The following is a 21852-nucleotide window of genomic DNA, read 5'->3' on the forward strand; positions in this document are numbered from 1 at the left end:
GCAGCCACAGATTGGGAGAAATATTTGTAAAACATATCTGAACAATGACTTATCAAAAATACACAAAGATTTCTAAAACTCAAAAAGAATAAACAGTCTGACATAAACAATTAACAATCTGCAGACACTTCACTGTAGAATATATACAATGGCAAATAAGTGTAACAACAACAACAAAAAAGAAAGCTCAACAGCATGTCATTAGGGAATTGTAAATTAAAACAATAGTGAGAGTCCTGTGGTGATTAATTTAGGAGACAATTCAGAGATGGAGAGTTGTTAAAACATTAATTCCAGGTGTGTTTGTGAGAGTGTTTTGGGAATAGATTAGCATTTGAATCAAAAGACTGATAAAGAAAATAGCCCTCACCAATGGACATGCTTATCATCCACTCTGAGTGTTCAGATAGAACAAAAAGATGGAAATAGAGTGAATTATCTTTCTTGTCTAGATTTGGGACTTCCATTTGCTTCTGCCCTCTTGGTTCTTGGTTCACCTCACCCAACACTTCCCCTGTTCCACTCAAGCCTTTACACATGGACTGAGTTACACCATCGGTTTTTCTGGTTCTCCAGCTTGCAGATGGCAGATGGTAGGACTCCCAGTCTCCATAAACACATTATTCAATTTGTGTCTGGAGGTTCAAGGAACTCTGAAGAGGAGGAATTGGACTAAGAATAAATGGGATCTTTGGCATGTGTGGATGAAAATAATTTCAGCATATGCCGTTTGAGACACTGGTAGATTTATTTCAAAAAGCAGATATACATAAGGGAGAATGTGGGCCATCTCAGGGAAGATACTTTTTTGGGGTAAAGTAAGAAATACACATTCAAGGGAAAATGCTGGCCATCTTTAGTACAAGGGAGAATGCCAAACATCTTGAGTGAGAAGCGTTGGGGAAAAGCAAAGAATACACATTGAAGAGAGAATGCAAACTATCTTCAGAGGGAGTAACAGCAATCCCATGGTATGGGGTATTAATATTTACAGAGGGATGGTTGCTAAGAACTGTACCAGAGGTGGAGTCAGGGGATAGTTACACAATATCATACCAGTTTTACCCATGTTTGTGCATTACTTTCATGTGACTTTTTGCAGGAAGTGATATATTATATATCCTATTGGTTCTATTTCTTTGGAGAAGCCTGTGTAATACAGATAGCACCATTTACCTGTTAGAATGAGTAAGTTTCAAAAAACTTAACACCAAAAAACAAACCAAAACAACAACAACAACAACAACAACAAAAAAAAAAACCAACCCCACAAATAACCCAATCAATAAATGAGCCAAGGAAATGAACAAAACATAAACATAATCTTACTGTATAATTCAACAATGGTGACCTTAGGTAGTTAGACTGCTTTGAAACTTGTATTCAAACAAAACACAGTAATATGTATAGTAACTCTATTCATAACACTCAGATTCCTTAAGCAATCAGGACATACTTGAATAGGTGAAATGAATAACCAATCTGGGGTACATTTACATAATGTAATACTGCTACTCAATAGGAACGAACTTTCAAGACATCCAAAGACATAGATGAATTTCAAGTGAAAGAAGCCAGTCTGAAGATACCATAGTCATCTTAAAAAAGGCAAAACTATAGAGGTGGTAAACAGATAATTGTCTGTTAGTGGTTTGTAAGTGTTGTGTTATAGGGGAATAGGGTGATAGAAGTAGGTTCAGCAGGTCAGGTGGAAGCAGACCTCCTATGGTTGGTAGAATCATGCTGAGTATTGTAAACAAGGCTTGGTGTGCCCTACCAGCATGAATAAGAAGGCTGCTTCTCTTTTAGACATGTCTACTTCCATGTGGTTCTCTCAGGGCCAGTTTTGAAATGGGCGTTTACCAATAATTTGTCTTTTCTTAGGACCAAGTGGAGAACCATCCTCAGGCACAGGCCCAGCTCTTTGTCAGGAAGGGGTGTACTCAACAGATCAGGACAGTTGGTCTTTGGTGTTCAGTTTTGCATTTTCAGGGACACCAAGTGCCAGTGTTTCATTGTCGGTTTTCAGTTTTATTCTTTCATCTTGATTTCCTGCTATTCAATGGGTCTTTGTAAATGTTTTATAGAAGGACAAAGTGGTGGAGGGGACACTTTTCTCACCTGAAAGTGGCCCTTTGCACTGAAGCATTGCCGTCAAGGCAGGAGATAGATTGTCTATAGGGAGGAGAATGGGGCCTCAACATCCAAGATTTAAATTCTAGGCTAAAACTTGTTTGTTTTTTTTTGGGGGGGGGTTGGGGAGGGGGCACTTCCTCAGTGAAAGATCCCACTCATGCTTGGATGCCTATTCATTCTGTTGTTGTCCCCAGTTTCCTTGACTACCCTAACATTAAACCCAAAGAATTGTTCCAACCCAAGAAATTCTTTTTTTTTTCTTTTCTAGGTTCACTGCTAATTTTATCTTTTTAAAAATTATTTATTTATTTTTTATTTATGTATGATGGCAGGATGTATTACAATTCTTATTAAACATATAGAGCACAATTTTTCATATCTCTGGTTGTATGCACACTATATTCACACCAATTTGTGTCTTCATACCTGTACTTTGGATAATAATGATCATCACATTCCACCATCATTAATAACCCCATGCCCCCTCTCTTTCCCTTCAACCCCTCTGCCATATCTAGAGTTCATATATTCCTCCCATGCTCCTGCTCCGTATCCCACTATGAATCAACCTTTCATCAAACATTCAGAATTTGTTTTTTTGGGGACTGGCAAACTTCCCGTAGCATTATCTTCTCTAACTCCATCCATTTACCTGCAAATGCCATGATTTTATTCTCTTTTATTGCTGAGTCATATTCCATTGTGTATATATACCACATTTTTTTTATGCATTCATCTATTGAAGGACATCTAGGTTGGTTCCACAGTTTAGCTATTGTGAATTTTGCTGCTATAAACATTGATGTGACTGTGTCTCTATAGTATGCTGTTTTTAAGTCTTTTGGGCACAGACCAAGGAGAGGAACAGCTGGGTCAAATGGTGGTTCTATTCCCAATTTTCCAAGGAATCTCCATACTGCTTTCCATATTGACTGCACCAATTCAGTCCCACCAACAGTGTATGAGTGTACCATTTTCCCCACATCCTCACCAACACTTATTGTTGTTTGTCTTCATAATACCTGCCATTCTGACTGGAGTGAGATAAAAATCTTAGAGTGGTTTTGATTTGCATTTCTCTAATTGATAGTGATGATGAACATTTTTTCATGTGTTTGTTGATTGATTGCAAATCATCTTCTGTGAAGTGTCTCTTCAGGTTCTTGGCCCATTTATTGATTGGGTTATTTGTTCTTTTGTTTCTTTTGCTGAAAAGAAACTTTTTAGTTTGAGTCCATCCCTTTTATTGATTCTTGATTTTAATTCTTGTGCCACAGGAATCTTATTAAGGAAATTGGGGCCTAATCCCACATGATGGAGATTAGGGCCCACTTTTTCTTCTATTGGTCACAGGGTCTCTGATTTTATTCCTAAGTCCTTGATCCATTTTGAGTTGAGTTCTGTGCATGGTGAGAGATAGGGTTTTAATTTCATTTTGTTGCATATGGATTTCCAGTTTTCCCAGCACCATTTGTTGACTGTCTTTTCTCCAATACATGTTCTTGGCACCTTTGTCTAATATCAGATAGTTGTGGTTTTGTGGGTTAGTCTCTGTGTCCTCTATTGTGTACCATTGGTCTACCAGTCTGTTTTGGTGCCAATACCATGTCATTTTTGTTACTATTGTGCTGTAGAATAGTTTGAGGTCTGGTATAGTGATTCCATCTGCTTCATTCTTCTTGCTAAGTGTTGCTTTAGCTATTCTGGGTCTCTTATTTTTCCAGATGAATTTAATGACTGCTTTTTCTATTTCTATGAGGAATGCCATTGGGATTTTGATTGGAATTGCATTAAATCTGTATAGTGCCTTTGGTAGTATGGTCATTTTGATAATATTAATTCTGCCTATCCAAGAGCAAGGTAGATCTTTCCATCTTCTAAGGTCTTCTTTGATTTATTTATTTAGGGTTCTGTAATTTTTATTGTATAGATCTTTTACTTCTTTCATTAAGTTGATTCCCAAGTATTTTATTTTTTTGGATGCTATTGTAAATGGGGTAGTTTCCCTCATTTCCCTTTCAGAGGATTTGTCACTGATATACAGAAATGCCCTTGATTTATGGGTGTTGATTTTATATCCTTCTACTTTGCTGAATTCATTTACTAGTTCTAGCAATGTTCTGGTGGAGCTTTTTGGGTCTTATAAGTATAGAATCATATCATCAGCAAATAGTACTAATTTAAGTTCTTCTTTTCCTATATGCATCTCTTTAATGTCTTTGGTCTAATTGCTCTGGCCAGTGTTTCAAGAACTGTGTTAAATAAAAGTGGTGAAAGAGGACATCCCTGTCTTATTCCAGTTTTTAGAGGGAATGCTTTCAACTTTTTTAAAATTTAGAATGTTGTTAGCCTTGGGCTTAGCATAGATAGCCTTTATGATGTTGATATGTTCTTGTTATCCCTAGTTTTTCTAGTGTTTTGAACATGAAAGGCTGCTGTATTTTGTCAAATGCTTTTTTTTGCATCTATTGAGATGATTATATGATTCTTATCTTTGAGTCTATTTATGAGATGAATTACATTTATTGATTTCTGTATGTTGAACCAACCTTGCATTTCTGAAATGAATCCCACTTGATCATGGTGCACAATCTTTTTGATTTTTTTTTATTCAATTTTCCAGGATTTTATTGAAAATTTTTGCATCTATGTTCATTAGAGACATTGGTCTAAAGTTTTCTTTCTTTTATGTGTCTTTGCCTGGTTTTGGAATCAGGGTGATATTGACCTCATAGAATGAGCTTTGAAGTGCTCCCTCTTTTTCTATTTTCTGAATAAGTTGAAGAGTATTGGTATTAGTTTTTCTTTAAAGGTCTTGTAGAACTTGGCTGTGTATACATCTGGTCCTCTTACACTGGGGCTCTCCAGTGGGTGGTGCCCTGGTCACATTGTGCACCTGTGTTAGGCAGCTATTGTGTTGGGTTACCGCCACTGGGGAGAGGGGGAGATTGCAAACCTGGTACATGGCCACTGGAGATCTGATCTGGGAGCTGCCCCCACCTAATATGGTGAGAATGTTCAGCCAAGATGGAGGCAGTCTGCTTTCAGCACTGGGGTGTCTGGTGGGGTGAGGGGAGCCAGGTGATGGTATTGTGCTGTGGGCTGGTAGCAGCTGAGTGACCTGCATGGGTGCAAAACAAAGTCTTGGAGATCTGCAGGTGTGATGATAGGTGATTCTGCTAAGGTGCTTGCAAGCCCTGTGTGGCTAGATCTTTGGACTTTGGGTGTTGGAGGCAGGGGTCCTGCTTGAATTCTTGGCGTCCTGCTCAAACTCTGAGGCCCGGAGCCCTGCGTGGGGTCACAGTGCTGGTGATTTCTGCAGAGAGCAGCTATATAGGGGTCTTCTAACACTCTCAGAGATGCAGTGTTCTGACTAGGTGAGATATGGATCACAGACAGAGTGACACAGAATGCTGCCTCCCTCTGTCCCGCCATCTTTAACCCAGACTTTTATTTTTGTACTGGGGATTGTAATCAGAGACACTCTACCACTGAGCCACATCCCAGCCTTATTTTGTACTTTATTTAGAGACAGTGTCTCACCAAGTTGCTTACTGCCTTGCTTTTGCTGAGCCTGGTTTTGAACTCACAATTCTCCTGCCTCAGCTTCCTGAGCTGTTGGGATTACAGGCATATGCCACCCCAACTGGCAGCAGTGACTTCTTGGAAACTTGAAAGTGGATGGGTGGTTCCTGATTTGGTTACCAGGAGGCTCTCTAAGATGATTTTGGCCAGGTGATTACAGAGAAAGTCAATTATAGTGCGAAGGAAAATTACAAGCTGTCTAAATAATTAACAAGCCATTTAATAATTAATGTGACCTGAAAATATTCCCTCAAATGAGTAGCAAATATTTCAATACTCATTAACTATTTTGAGTATAAACTGTTGAAGGTTTTGTAACAGGATTTGGGCAGTAATTGTTATCATTCAAAATGCGTGTGCAATTTGATCAAGTGATTTTACTTCTAGATATTTTATTTACAATCACATTCTCTAATGTATGTAAAGGCTCTCTTGCATATTTAGTGCTGCAACAGTTGGACTTAAATATCTTCCACAGTATAATTAAACAGTTAAGTACACTATGGAACATACATTTGTTATACAAATTGAAGTTAATCTGTATGTGCTGTGGTGGAGATATTCTGAATATAGTTTATGTTTAAAAAGCCAACTATTAAATATGTTTGTGGTATAACACATGTTAAAATATCTACACAATGTACCATAATATATAGTGCATGCATAAATCAGTAAATATATTTATTTAATTCTTACATACTTATAAAATCATCAACAAATACTCTAATCATTTATGTTAAAACCTGCATAAAATCAATAGCATTCAAGTAAGGAAAGCCAAAAGTCCAAAGAAAAAATGGTCTAAAGTAGAAAGTGTGGTGAAAAATGATGAAACCCCTCTGTATAAATCCAAAATGTGAAATTTGAAGATATCTTTATAATTTGTGACATGGGATTTAGCAAGGAAGGCCAATGTTATCAGGATATATGTATAATCTTGGGTAATGCCCTTAATCTCTTGACCCTAAATTTCTTAAAAGTGAAATATTTTGGCTTTGCACTAAGCACATCTACACATTTTGTAGCATTTATTAGGATTTATACTACACAGTGACAACTGAAACACTGGCAGACATGTTCTTCTTAGTTCCTCCATAAGCCCATAACAGAATATTGCATGTGTTTTTATAAAATGCTTTAAAAATGTCCTACTTTTTCTTAGTAACTAATTGTCAAAGAAGTCAGTCTAAAATTGCTGGAGTCTGGTGAGTGCTTTCAGAAGACTGAGGAAACTCAGATAAGTGGCAGACCTCTTTTTCCCACTCTGCTTTTCTGGAATGAGTCATTCATTTGCCATATCATAATAATTTCCTTTCACTCCAATACAGAAATACCTGCAATGCCTCCCTCCTGCCCTCTACTTTGCATACCAGTCCCTTCTGGCTGTGAGATTCCTCTAAGGAGCAAGAATCTACAAATAGGGAGATTTGAAGAAGTTTTTTTTTTTTTTAATTTTAAGAGAAATCCTTTTTAGGTTGAATTTTTTTGAAGCATAAAGTTTAATATTATATGCTGTCCCAGTAGCTGGGACTACAAGTGAACAGAAAAGATATAGCACACTAAGTGCCCTAATTAATTCAGTCATCCCTAGTGAAGGGGAATCTCAATTTTCAAGGTGACAGAGCCAAAGACCAGGCCTGTGGTGCAACTTCTCATACTTAAAGAAAACCTGTTGCTCCCCAGGGATTTCCCCACATAGGTGCAAAAAGCCATCACTTTGTAAGAGTCACTCCTAGTAATGAAATAAAATGGTTCCCTTGTATTTTAACTCATTTTTTATTGAGCTGAAATTCACATAACACAAAACTAATCATTTAAAAGTAAACACTCAGTAGCATTTAGTCTATCCACAGTAATGTTGATGGGGCCCAAGTCAGATGTTGGTGGGATCTTTACTAACTGGATTCAGTCACGTGCCTGCATTAGAAATAAGAACAAGTGATAGAGAGAGAAAACCCAAATTTAATCACAATTTGACCAAAACTGGGAAGATAGCTACAGAAATGTTATAATTTATTGGAACAAAAGCCAAGAAATAAACATATGCAGATTTGGCTAGGCTGTGCGAGACTGAGATATGTTATAGTTACCATTTTATTGGATGTCAACCCAAGCCCAGGGGGGCAGCTTCTCAATATCCATTCTCAGATAAAGAAGCTGGAGTAGAAAAACTACAGGTTATCAATAAATGGGGAAGGAAAAAATAATTGGAGGATTATTATTTTCAGAGTAGTACTGTTATACAACCATCAGTTCTACCTCAGTATAAAACATTTTCATCACTTCCAAAAGGAGACCCCCTGTACTTGTTAAGAAGACATTCCTTATCTATCTGTCCCCATCCCATTACAACCACTGACCTTTTTCCTTTAGTTGTTATAAGGAGTGTGAGTCTTCACTTTCTTGAAAGATATGGCCTCTGTGAGCAATCCTTAGTCTGTGAAGAAAGAAGTGGTCAGATTGTGAACCCTACCTGCAGTTGGGTGTGTAGACCAGAGGCTTCAGATGCATCTCTAATTGGCCATTGTGGCATTGTAAGATATGTATTTGGTCTTTGTTTGTCTTTCTTGGCATAGTACTTCTAAAATCCTTAAATTCTTCAAAGTTATAGTATCCTATCATGTTAGAGTCTGTAAACAAGTCAAGATGGTGCCTGGCATTTTGCCAGAGGGAGTGGTTTGTGAAGTAACGCCAGTGAGCCATTAAGTGTGGAGATTCCTTATTGGTTGACTGCTGTATCTAGTTTACGTTAATTAAGATAAGCTGTGTGGAATGTATACATACCCCTCCTGTCCTACAATAAACGGCTCCCACTCCTGCTGTATCAATCTATGCAAGTTCCTCGCCACCCCCCGGTTATTTTGCTGCAGCTGGACTGCGGCACTACCATATGCTAATAAGTTGACTGGTGGCTGGGGCTCCTACATAATTTCTGGATGGGGACTGGTCATCAGAATGACCAAGGTAGAATTAGGGGGTTGAGATTTTTAGCCTGACTTCCCAGCCTCTGGGAAGTGAAGAGGGGCTGAAATGTAAGTTTAACACCAATGACCAAGGATTAAATCAGTCATGTATATGCAGTGACGCATGCATAAATCAGAAAAGTTCAGGATTCCAGAAAGCCTCTGGATAGATGGGCATGTGCGGGAAGAGTAGCACACTGGAGAGAGTATAGGAGCTCTATATCCCTTCTTACTGGACTCATCTTATGCATTTCTTTTCCTGGATCCTCTGTAATATCTTACGTAATAAACAAGTAACTGTGTTTTATTATGAATGTGAGATGCTTAAGCAAATTAACTAAACCCCAGGAAGGGGTTATAGGAACTTTGATTTATTACCAGTTGTTCAGAAGCAACTGGGGTCTGTACTAAAGTTGAGTGGGCAGGCTTGGTGACTGAACACCCACCAAGGAGATTGGACACACTCTCTAAGTAGAATCAAATCAGAGAACACCTGCTAGCGTCCACTACTGCAGAATTACTTGCTGATGGGAGAAAATCTGGACAAATGTGAATCATTTAGTCACAGAAACCTTCTGTGTTGATTGTGATGTAACAAAAAAACTAGAAAGTTTTTTTTTTGTCTCAACACAGACCCTCAGGAGTTGTGGAGAGACTGTTGATCTGGGAGTGCAGTAGCATCCGAAATTGGGGAAATCATGATTTGAATGTGCCCCAAATTTAATATATTGGAAATGTAATCACCAAAGTAATATCTTAGTGGTATTTGGAAGTGGGTCTTTTGGGAAATAATTAGGAATAAAAGAGATCATAAAGGTGGGACACTAAGGATCAATATAGAGGCTTTATTAAAGAAGAAGAGAGACCTGAACCGGCATATATATTCTAACTCACTATCTAATGCTCTGCATTAATTCAGGACTCTACAGAATCCACATCCATGAGAAGGCCATTACCAGATGTGGTCCCTCAAATGTGAACCTTCAAATCTGTGAGTGGAATTACCCAGTCTGTAGTATTCAGTTATAGCAACAGCAACAGACAAAGATGTCATGTCATGCTTGATGGTGTATTGGATGTCTCAGTGTCACACATAGGTTTTTAATACCAGAGCACATCACTTGATTATTATCAATAAAATAGCACTTGTTGGAACCCTGAATAATGATGTTTGCATCTTGGCCAAGTCTGACAGAGAGAGAGAGAAAGAGAGGGAGGGAGGGAGGGAGGGAGGGAGGGAGAGAGAGAGAGAGAGAGAGAGAGAGAGAGAGAGAGAGAGAGAGAGAACAAGAGGGCACACAGGCGAGTGCAAGAGCACTCAGAGACAAATGAATAAACTTTAGGTTTGTCACTTGCAGTTGTCAATATTTGGTGCATTTTAAAATACACAATTGAGGTAGTTAAAGAGGATGTGTGTGCAGACATTGCTGAGTAAAGGGGAAAGGCTTCAACAAAGAAGGGAGCTCCTTGTTACTTGTCAAACTCTTTTCTGTTTTCCCTCTTTGGCACTCACTCAACCTCCATGTTGTCCATCACACTCCATCTCATTTTCCTACAGGTACTACATGGCAGCACCATAGACATTCTTGTCAATGATGGAACCCAGTGCTTTGTAATGATGTCATTAATCCAGGACCATGGTACATCTCCATGAGGAGGGGGCTTTTCCATCCAAAGTTGACCATTGAGGAGGGAGAATTCATTGATGAGTTTGAAGTTATCTTAACAACAGATGCACAGCTTAGGAACACCTTATTTTTTGTTTGATTTTATCTTTTTTAAAAAATAATTAATTAATTATAAATAGGTATATATGACAGCAGAATGCAATTTGATTCATTGTTCACAACTGCAACACAACTTTACATTTACATTTTACAACTTTACATTTCTATGCACACCATATGTGCAGTCATACACCTATCCAGAGTAATGATATCTGTCTCATTCTACCATCTTTACTGCCCCCATTCACCCTCCCTCCCTTTTGTCAAGTCAAAGTTTCTCCATTTTTCCCATGCTTCCCTCCTCCCCATAATGGATCAGTGTCCTTTTATCAGAGAGTACATATGGCCTTTTGTTTTTTGGGGGGACTGGCTTACTTCACTTAGCATAATATTCTCCAACTTCATCCATTTGCCTGCAAATGCCATTATTTTATTCTCTTTTAATGCTGAATAATATTCCACTGTGTATATATACCACAGTTTCTTTATCCATTGGTCTATTGAAGGGCATCTAGGTTGCTTCCACAGTTAGCTATTGTGAATTGAACTGCTATGAACATTGATGTGTAGCTGCATTACTATAGTATGCTGATTTTAAGTCCTTTGAGTATAGATGAAGGAGTAGAATAACTGAGTCAAATGGTGGTACCATTCCAAGTTTTCTAAGGAATCTCCATACTGCTTTCTAGATTGGTTGCACCAATTTGTAGTCCCACCAGCAATGTATGAGTGTACCTTTCCTCCCACATCCCCGCCAACATTTACTGTAATCTGTATTCTTGATAACTGCCATTTTGACTGGTGTGAGATGAAATCTTAGAGTAGTTTTGATTTGCATTTCTCTAGTTGCTAGAGATTTTGAACATTTTAAAATATATTTCATATATATTCAAATGTATACCTTTTTCTGAGAAGTGTTTATTCAGCTCCTTAGCCCATTTATTGATTGGGTTGTTTGTTTTTTTGAGTTCTTCATATATCCTGGAGATTAGTGCTCTATCTGACGTGTGTGTGGCAAAAATTTTCTCCCCAAATGTAGGCTCTATGATCATATCATTGATTGTTTCTTTTGCTGAGAAGAAGTTTTTAGTTTGAGTCCATCCAATGTATTCATTCTTGATTTTATTTCTTGTGCTACAGGAATCTTGTTAAGGAAGTTAGGGCCTACATCTGACATGATGAAGAATGGGGTCTACTTTTTCCCTCTGTTAGATGCAGGGTCTCGGGTTTAATTCCTACATCCTTGATCCACTTTGAGTTTTGTGCATGGTGAGAGGGGCTTATTTTATTTTGCTGCACATGGATTTCCAGTTCTTCCAGCACCATTTGTTTTTTTTCTTTTTCTATAAGGAATGACATTAGGATTTTAATTGGAATCACATTGAATCTGTATAGTGCTTTGGGTAACATGGCCATTTTGACAATATTAATTTTGTATATCCAAGAACAAAGAGATATTTCCATCTTCTAAGGTCTTCTTCAATTTCTTTCTTTAATGTTCTGTAGTTTTATTGTAGAGGTCTTTCACCTCTTTTGTTAAGTTGATTCCTCATTTCCCTTTCTGAGGATTTTTATGGATGTTGATTTTATAACCTGCTACATTTCTGAATTCATATATTAGTTCTAGAAGTTTTCTGGTGGAACTTTTAGGGTCTTCCAGGTATAGAATCATATCATCAGCAAATAGTGCCAATTTTAGTTATTCTTTTCCTATATTTCTCCCTTTAATCTATTTCATCTGTCTAATTGCTCTGGCCAGTGTTTCAAGAACTATGTTAAATACAAGGGGTGAAAGAGGACATCCCTATCTTATTCCAATTTTTAGAGGAAATGCTTTCAACTTTTTTTTAAATTTAGAATGTTGGCTTTGGGCTTAGCATAGATAGCCATTATGATGATGATATGTTCCTGCTATCCCTAGTTTTTCTAGTGTTTTGAACATGAAGGGCTGCTGTATTTTGTCAAATGCTTTTTTTTTTGCATCTATTGAGATGATTATATGATTCTTATCTTTGAGTCTATTTATGAGATGAGTTACATTTATTGATTTCTGTATGTTGAACCAACCTTGCATCCCTGGGATGAAACCTACTTGATCATGGTGCAAGATCTTTTTGGTATGTTTTCTTATTTGATTTGCCAGAATTTTATTGAGAATTTTTGCATCTATATTCATTAGACATATTGGTCTAAAGTTTTACTTTTTTTGATGTATCTTTGCCTGGTTTTGGAATCACAGTGATACTGTCCTCATAGAATGAGTTTGGAAGTGCTGCCTCTTTTTGTATATCCTAAAACAAATTGGAGAGTGTTGGTTGTTGAGAGCCACAGCCGAGTCAGCATTGCCAGAAGGAGTGGTTGAGAGGTGACAGCCATTAAGATAATTGCTGTGACTGGATGATGCTGGATTGAAACAGACTGTGTATTGAGTTGTATATAGACCCCTGCTGTCCAGCAATAGGGCAGCTCTGGCAATAGGGAGGCTCCTGCTGCCTCAGGCGCCTGCTACTTGGGAGTTCCCGTTGAGTTCTCGCAGGGGGTCCCCATGAGTTCGCGTGGAGCCGGAGCCCTGGTGAAGCGCGGGTGGAGTGCAGGTGAGGGTTCGGGCAATAAAGTAGTTCCTGTTTGAACCTACAAGTGCCTCTTGGCGGCTTGGTTATTTTGTGCCCAGCCAGACTGTGGCAGTTGGTATTAGTTCTTTTTTAAAGGTCTTGTAGAACACGCCAAAGTATCTGTCCAGTCCTGGCCTTTTCTTGATTGGTAAACTTTTGATGGCATCTGCTATTTCATCACTTGAAATTGATCTGTTTAAATTTTGCATATTATCCTGATTCAATTTGGGCAAATTTTATGACTCTAGAAATTTGTCGATGCCTTTAATATTTTCTATTTTAGTGGAGTAAAGGTTTTCAACATAATTTCTAATTATCTTCTGTATTTCTGTAGTGTCTGTTGTGATATTTCCTTTTTTATATGTATTTTACTGATTTTTTTCTCTCCTTCTCTTCGTTGGCATGGCTATGGGTCTGTCAGTTTTATTTATTTTTTCAAAGAACCAACTTTTTGTTCTGTCATTTTTTTCAGTTGTTTCTTTTGTTTCAATTTCATTGATTTCAGCTCTGATTTTAATTATTTTCTGTCTTCTGCTGCTTTTGGTGTTGATTTGTTTTTGTTTTTCTAGGTCTTTGAGATGTAGTGTTAAGTCACTTATTTTTTGACTTTTTCTTCTTTTAAGGAATGAACTCCATGCAATGAACTTTCCTCTTAGAATTGCTTTCATAGTGTCCCAGAAATTTCAATATGTTGTATCTGTGTTCTCATTCACCTCTAAAGACTTTTTTATCTCCTCCTTGATGTCTTCTGTAACCCATTGTTCATTCAGTAGCATATTATTTAGTCTCCATGTATTGGAGTGGATTTTATTTCTTCTTTTATCATTGATTTCTAATTTCATTCTATTATGGTCTGAGAAAATGCAGGGTAAAATCTCTACTTTTATAATTGCTTAGAGTTGCTTTGTGGCATAGTATATGGTCTATTTTAGAGAAGAATCCATGTGTTGCTGAGAAGAAAGTATATTCTCTCATTGAAGGCTGGAATATTCTATAGATGTCAGTTAAGTCTAAGTTATTGATTGTATTATTGAGTTCTATAGTTTCTTTGTTCAGCTTTTGTTTGGAAGATCTATCTAGTGATGAAAGAGGAATGTTAAAGTCACCCAAAATTATTGTGTTGTGGTCTATTTTGACTCTTGAACTTGAGAAGAGTTTGTTTGATGAACATAGCTGTTCCATTGTTTGGGGCATATATATTTATAATTGTTAAGACTTGTTGGTGTATGGTTCCCTTGAGAAGTATGTAGTGTCCTTCTTTATCCTTTTTCATTGGCTTTTAGTTTGAATTCTACTTTCTTTGATATGAGGATGGAAACCCCTGCTTGTTTCTGCAAACAATGTGAGAGGTATGATTTTACCCAACCCTTCATCTTCAGTCTGTGAATGTCTTTTTCTATGAGATGAGTCTCTTGGAAGCAGCATATTGTTGGGTATTTTTTTTGATCCAGTCTGCTAGTCTATGTCTTTTGATTGGTGAGTTTAGGCCATTAACATTCAGGGTTATTATTGAGACATGATTTGTATTCCCAGCCATTTTTGTTTATTATTGGTATTTAATGTGACTTGGTTTCTCTTCTGCTTAGATTTTCCTTAGGTGTAATCCCTCCCTCTGCTGATTTTCATCATTGTTTTTCATTTCCTCTTCTTAGAATACTTTGCTGAGGATGTTCTGTAGTGCAGGCTTTCTAGATGTAAATTCTTTTAACTTTGGTTTATCATGGAAGGTTTTTATTTCATCATCAAGTCTAAAACTTAGTTTTGCTGGATATAAGATTCTTGGTTGGCATCCTTTTTTTTTCAGAGCTTGGTATATTGTTCCACGATCTCCTGGCTTTGAGGGTCTGGGTTGAAAAATCTGCTGAGATACAAATTGGTCTCCCTCTATATGTGATCTGATTCCTCTATTTTGCAGGTTTTAAGATTCTGTCCTTATTCTGTATTCTACACATTTTGATTATAACGTGCCTTGGTGTAGATCTGTTGTAATTTTGTACATTTGGTTTCCTGTAAGCCTCTTGTATTTTGTTTTCCAATTCATTCTTCATGCTTGCGAAATTTTCTGATATTATTTCATTGAGGAGATTGAGCATTCCTTAGGTATAAAATTCTGTGCCTTCCTCTATCCCAATAACTCTTAGATTTGGTCTTTTGATGCTGTCCCATAATTCTTGTATGTTCTGTTCATGGTTTCTAACTCTCTTCTCTGTGTAGTCAAATTTATTTTCTAGATTGTAAACTTTGTCTTCATTATCCGATATTCTTTCTTCCAAGTGATCTAGTCTGTTGGTAATGCTTTCTATTAAATTTTTTTATTTGATTTATTGTATTCTTCATTTCAAGGATTTCTGACTGTTTTTTTTTTCAGGGTCTCTATTTCTCTCTTGAAGTAATCTTTTGCAACCTGTATTTGCTCGTTTAGGTCATTTTTAAATTCACAGATCATTTTATTTATGAAACTCCTGAACTCCTTCTCTGACATTTCATCAACTTTGCTGTCCATAGGTTCTGTTATTACAGTGTTCTGGTTTGTTTGGGGCATTTTCCTCCCTTGTGTTTTCATGTTATCTATGTGTCTGTCTGTCTTGCCGTGTGGATCTGAGATCTTACAGTTTCTTACCTATATTCTTGTAGTACTCTCTCAGATTGTTTTTACCTCACCTTGATGTTGGGCTTTCAGACCCTGCTGGTGACCCTCAATGGGTGCTACTGCATTCTGGATCTGGGACCTGTGTAAGTTGAAGTGGGTAGATCTGGGCCACTGGGGTTGACATCCCATGGTAGTCTGCTGGTCAGAGGACATAGCCCTGCACCAGAGGCTAGGCTCTGGTGAGTGTCTGCCCCATCTGAAAAGGGGTGGACCCAACTCACTGTGCACCTGAGCCCCACAGAGGCTGAGGTGAGTGTATCTGGGCTGCTGGGCTTGACCTCCTGCACCTGACTTTTCTTTCTTTTAATGAATGAACTCCATGCAATAAACTTTTCTCTTAGCACTGTTCTCAATGTCCTAGAGATTCAGGAACACCTTTTGAGACTCCTATTTTTTCTCCTGTTATTGCATTGGTGCTGTCTTCTGAATTTTAGACATCCATTCTCAATGAATAAGATGACTTTCTAGGCTTAGTTAATTGACATAGGCATTATTTCTATAATATTCATTATTAAAGTTGTGAAAATTTCAATCCTATAGAAAACTCAAGTAAAAGCCACTTTCTGTACGTTGTCCTCAATATTTTATTTAAGAGGTTTTTTTTTTTTCAAAAGCAAGAGACACAATCTCAATTTATTAAGAATGTGAATTGTTTTTCATTAGAGTCTTTCAGAGGTTTGGGATTGCTCTCTGGGTTTTATATTGTAATGAAATAAGAAATAAGGGGAGAAGAAGATGGGAATTGAGAGAAAAGTTGTATTTTTTATTGCTCTATGACTTGGGATTTCAGCAGTGGGAATACCTCTTCTCTGTAAGGTGGATGAATTAGGAATTTCACTGAAACTCAAAATTTGTCAGTTAGAGTATCCAAGAGATTTAGAAATCTGGATACATTAAATGAAAAAAAAAAAAAGAAAACTATGGAGCCAAGCCAGTAGTTGCAGCAGCAGCACACCCCCCAAAATGGAGCATCTATGTACATCAAACAAGATCTTCTCAATTTCAAGAATAATACTGGGTGACTTTAACATGCTTCTCTCATCACTGGATAGGTCATCCAAACAAAAACAAATAAAGAAGGTACAGTACAAACAATGCAATTAATAATTAAGACTTAACAGACATATATAGAATATTTCATCCCTCAAAGACTAAATATAATTTTTTTTTCAGCAGCATATGAAACATTTTCTAAAATAGATGATATTTTAGGCCATAAAGCAAATCTTAGCAGACAAAAATAGATTCTATCAGACCAAATGAAATGAAATTAGAAATTAATGATAAGATAAAAATAGAAACTACTCTAACATATGGAGACTAAATAACACACTTCTGAATGATGAATGGAGAGCAAGAAATAAGGGTGAAAAATAAGAAAATACTTAGAGGTAAATGAGAATAGTTATACAACATATCAAAATCTCTGGGATACAATAAAGGCATTTCTCAGAGGAAAGTTTTCAGCATTGAGCCCATTCATTAAAAGAATAAAAAATCACCAAATAAATAATCTAATATTACATTTTAAGGACTTAGAAAAAGAAGAGCAAATTAATACTAAAAGTAGTAGAAAAAGAAAATAATTAAAAGCAGAATAAAAGTCAACAAAATTGAGATTAAAAAGAATTAAAAAAATCAATAGAAAAAAGTTGTTTTGGAAAGAAAAAAAAATTGATAAATCCTTAGCCAAACAAACCAAAAGAAAGAGGGAAAAACTTGTAATTAAACTCTGTGATGGAAAAGGAAATATCAACACAGACACTACATAAATACAGAGGATTATCAGAAAATACTTTGAAAATTTATAGTTAAATGAGCTAGAAAATCTTGAAGACATCAACAAATTCCTAGAGACATATGACAGATAAATTTTAGGTAATGAAATTGAAGAAGCCACCAAGCGCCTACAAGCAAAGAAAAGCCCATGACCAGATGGATTTTAAGAAAGTCCTCCTAGACCTTTAAAGAAAACTAATACCAATTCTCCTCAAATTATTCTGTGAAAAAGAAGTAGAGGAAAGTCTTCCAACATCATTCTATGAAGCCAGTTCTCCCTGATATCAAAACCACACAAAGACACATCAGGGAAATAAAACTTTAGACCAATGTCCCTGATGAACATAGATATAAAAATTCATAATACAATACTGGCAAATCATGTAAACACATTTACAAAAGATAGTGCCTCATGATCAAGTGGGTTTTATCTAAGGGATGCGAGGCCAGTTCAATATATGGAAATTGAAAATATAATTCATCATATAAATAGACTTAAAGACAAGAATCACATGATGTCTCAATAGATGCCAAAAAGCATTTGACAAAATACAGCATTTATTCATGTTTAAAACACTATAAAAACTAGGAATGGAAGGAACATACCTCAACATTGTAAAAGCTATATATGACAAACCCAAGGCCAACAGGAACAAGATAAGAATACTGACTTTCACCACTTCTACCCAACACAGTCCTTGACATCCTCCAGAGAAATTCTGAAAAATAAAGAAATTAAGGGATACAAATAGAAAAAAAAAGAAGAACTTAAACTACCTCTGTTTGCCAATGACATGATCCTCTATTTAGAAGACCCAGAAACCTTCTAGAACTCATGATCAAATTTAGCAAAGTGAGAGTATACAAAATTAACACTCATAAATAAATTGTGTTCCTATACTCCCAGTGATGAATCAATTGAGAGAAATTAGGAATACTATCTCATTTACAGTAGTCTCCAAAAGTGAAATACTTGGGAACCAATCTAACAAATGAGGTGAAGAACAACTAACAATGAAAACTACAGAACACTAAATAATGACATTGAAGAAGAACATAGAAGATGGAAAGACCTCCCATATTCTTATATAGGCAGAATTAATATTGTCAAAATGGCCATACAACCAAAAGTACTATACAGATTCAATGCAATTCCAATCAGAATTCCAATGACATTATTTATAGAAGTGGAAAAAAACAGTCACAAATTCATTTGGAAAGATAAGAGGCCCAGAATAGCCAAAGCAGTCCTTAGCAAAGAAATAAAAGAGGAAGGCATCATAATGCCAGACATTAAATTATACTACAGAGCTAAAGTAACAAAAAGAGCATGGTATTGGCACCAAAACAGGCAAGAAGACAAATGCAATAGAATAGAAAGCACAGAGACAAACCCACATAAATACAGTAATCTCATACTAGATAATGATGTCCCAAACAGACATTGAAGAAAAGATAGCTTATTCAGCAAATGGTTCTGTAAAAACTAGAAGTCCGTATGTAGTAGAACTATGTCATGCTTATCTTAAATATCAAGATAGAGTAAACAGTGAAAGACTGTTTTGGCTTTAAACCAGATTTCAGGTTGTTTTTGTCCCTAGCTTGTTGAATGATTATGAGAGAAAATCAGAGATATGGAAGAATGATAAGAGCATGTTTTGCTTTGAGTTTAGGAAATGACTGCATTTCATCTATGTGACAGAGAAGATCAATTTCAAATAGAAGTTCATCTCAGTTGAACTTAGAATGAAATTTAACCCTCTCACCCTGTACAAAACAACTCAAAGTGGATCAAAGACCTGTGAATTAGACCAGAAACTGTGAATTTATTAGAAGAAAATGTAGGCCCAACACTCCAACATATCAGCTCAAGAACTGACTTTCTTATCAAGACTTCTTCTCCACAGTAAAGGAAATAAGAGCATGAAGAGAGAGAGAGAGAGAGAGAGAGAGAGAGAGAGAGAGAGAGAGAGAGAGAGAGAGAGAGAGAGAGTTTACAGAATGGGAGAAAAATCTTTACCACTTGCTCCTCAGATGTTAATTTTCAGACTATGTAAAGAACTCAAAAAACTTAAGATAAAAAACAATAAATAACTCAATCAATAAATGAAAAAAGAAATTAAACAGTTCCTAAAAGAAGAAACATGAGGGCTGGGATTTTGGCTCAGTGGTAGAGTGTTCGCCTAGCATGGGTTTGATCCTCAGCATCACATAAATGTAAAATAAGATATTGTGTCCATGTAAAACTTAAAAATAAATATTAAAAAAGAAGAAACATGAACAGTTACAAATATATGAAAAAATTTCAATATCTCTAGCAATTAGAGAAATGCAAATTAAAATTTTACCTAGATTTCACCTCACTCCAGCAATTATAAAGAACACAAGGAACAACAAATATTGGTGAGAATGTGGGGGGAAAGGGTACAGTCATACATTGTTGGTGGGACTGCAAGGGTACAACTCCTTAGAAAGTGGTAGGGAGAGACCTCATAAATCTATGAATGGACCACCACTTGACTCTGTTATTCCACTCCTCAGTATATATCCTAAGGAGTTAAAATCATCATACTGCAGTGATGCAGATATATCAATATTTATAGCAGCATAATTCACAAGAGCTAAGATACAGAACCAAACTAAATGCCCATCAACAGATGAATGTATAAAGAAAATGTGGTTTATATACACAATGGAATATTAGTTAGAAATAAAGAAGAATGACTTTATGACATTTGCTGGTAAATGGGTGGATCTTAAGAGTATCATGTTAAGCAAAATAAGCCTTTCCCTAAAAACCAAAGGTGGGATGGTTTTGCCGTTATGTGGATGCTAACATAGAACAAGGTGGGGTTAGGGGAAAGTAGAATTTCAGTAGATTAGACAAAGGGGATGACAGGAAGGGAGGGGGAATAGGAATAGGAAAGACAGTGGAATAAATCTGATATAACTTTCTTATGTATATAAATGAATACACCACTCTGAATCTCAATATTGTGTACATTCATGTAATATCCTAATTAGAATAGTATACTCCACATTCATATAAATATATCAAAGTAGATTCTACTGTCATGTATAACTAAAATACAAATTTAAAAAGTAAATGTGGAATATATACAGTTTGGTGTATTAACGACTTTATTATATTTTCCATAAATGGATGAATCTTGAGACTATCATGCTAAGTGAAACAAGCCAATCCCCCTTCCCCCCCACCAAAACCAAAGGTCAAACATTTTCTCTGATATGTGCAAACTACACCCAATAAGGGGGGTGGTGGAGTAGAAGTTCTGTGGATTAAACAAAATGGAATTAAGGGAAGGGATAGAGATAGGAAGTGGAGACAGTGAATGAATCTCACACAACTTTCTTTCTGTGTACAAATGTGAATACACCACAGTGAATCTTACCATTATGCACGTTCACAAGAAGTTAATTTTAAAAAGTCAGTATGGGTAAACAGCATAAAGATCAACAGATGGAAGGGAGCATGAGATGGGGGGGAGGAGAAGTACTGAGTTCTGAATTAGAATAAGGTATATTCCATGCTTGTACATTTATATAAAAATGGATTCTGTCATGTGTAACTAAAAAGAACCAATAACACAGGGGTGAAAACAAAAAATAAAGGTGGGGGAATCGCATGAAAATCAAAGAGAGTAGATGAAGGACCAAGGAGAGGGATAAAGAAGGGAGAGGGAAGTGCTGGGGAGAGATATTGGCCAAATTATATTGTGAGAATTTTGCATGTACAAATATCTAACAGCAAATCCCACCATTATGCCCAACACTAATGCACAACTCTAATGCAACAATAAAATATATGAAGAAAAAAATAAGTATCTGGACTTTGTCCCCAATTTCTGGCAGAGAGCTCCTGATGGACTTGCAACTTCCTGAGTGACAGAGGAATCAGGGGCACGTTTTGTGCTAATAAGGTAAGTCTTGATGGGACCCCAAATACTTTAGTGTGTGACTGGTAATCAGAAAGACAAACCATTAGATTAGATGACTGGAACTTTCATCCCCAATGAAGAACCTCTGAGAAGGGGTGAGGGACTCAAGATTGAGTTAATCACCAGGGGCCAATGATTCAACCAACCACACATACATAGTGGATCTCCCATGGAATCTTGAACACTGGGTTCTGAGAGCTTCTGAGCTGGTGACCGTGTGCAAGTTCTGGGAAGCGGTACACTAGGAGAGAATATTTGGATCATTCTTCATTGTAGAATTTGTAATAATTTGGTACTAGTAAGTGAAGTGCTTTTCTGAGTTCTGTGAGTCTTTCTAGCACATTTTTAAACATAAAGAGGGAAGTATAACTCTAGAGTTACAGTTGGTACCAGGAAGCATTGAGGGCCTGGAACTTGTACATGACATTTCAAGTGGGTCCT

The 21852-nt window shown here is 36.7% G+C and overlaps 1 long non-coding RNA gene across 1 annotated transcript; it reads right to left on the reverse strand.

The window, feature by feature from the left end:
• Window positions 1-7487: 7487 nt before the first annotated feature.
• Window positions 7488-18166, reverse strand: LOC124076364 (uncharacterized). The gene is made up of 3 exons (XR_006846327.2): window positions 18059-18166; window positions 8082-8158; window positions 7488-7638 (listed from the first exon to the last, which is right to left on the reverse strand). It is a non-coding gene; the product is annotated as an uncharacterized LOC124076364 (long non-coding RNA).
• Between the last annotated feature and the right edge of the window lie 3686 nt (window positions 18167-21852).

Source organism: Marmota monax, unplaced genomic scaffold, assembly GCF_021218885.2.
Source record: "Marmota monax isolate L192 unplaced genomic scaffold, Marmota_monax_Labrador192_F-V1.1 WCK01_AAM20220418_F8-fsc00204, whole genome shotgun sequence".
Taxonomy (NCBI): Eukaryota; Metazoa; Chordata; class Mammalia; order Rodentia; family Sciuridae; genus Marmota; species Marmota monax.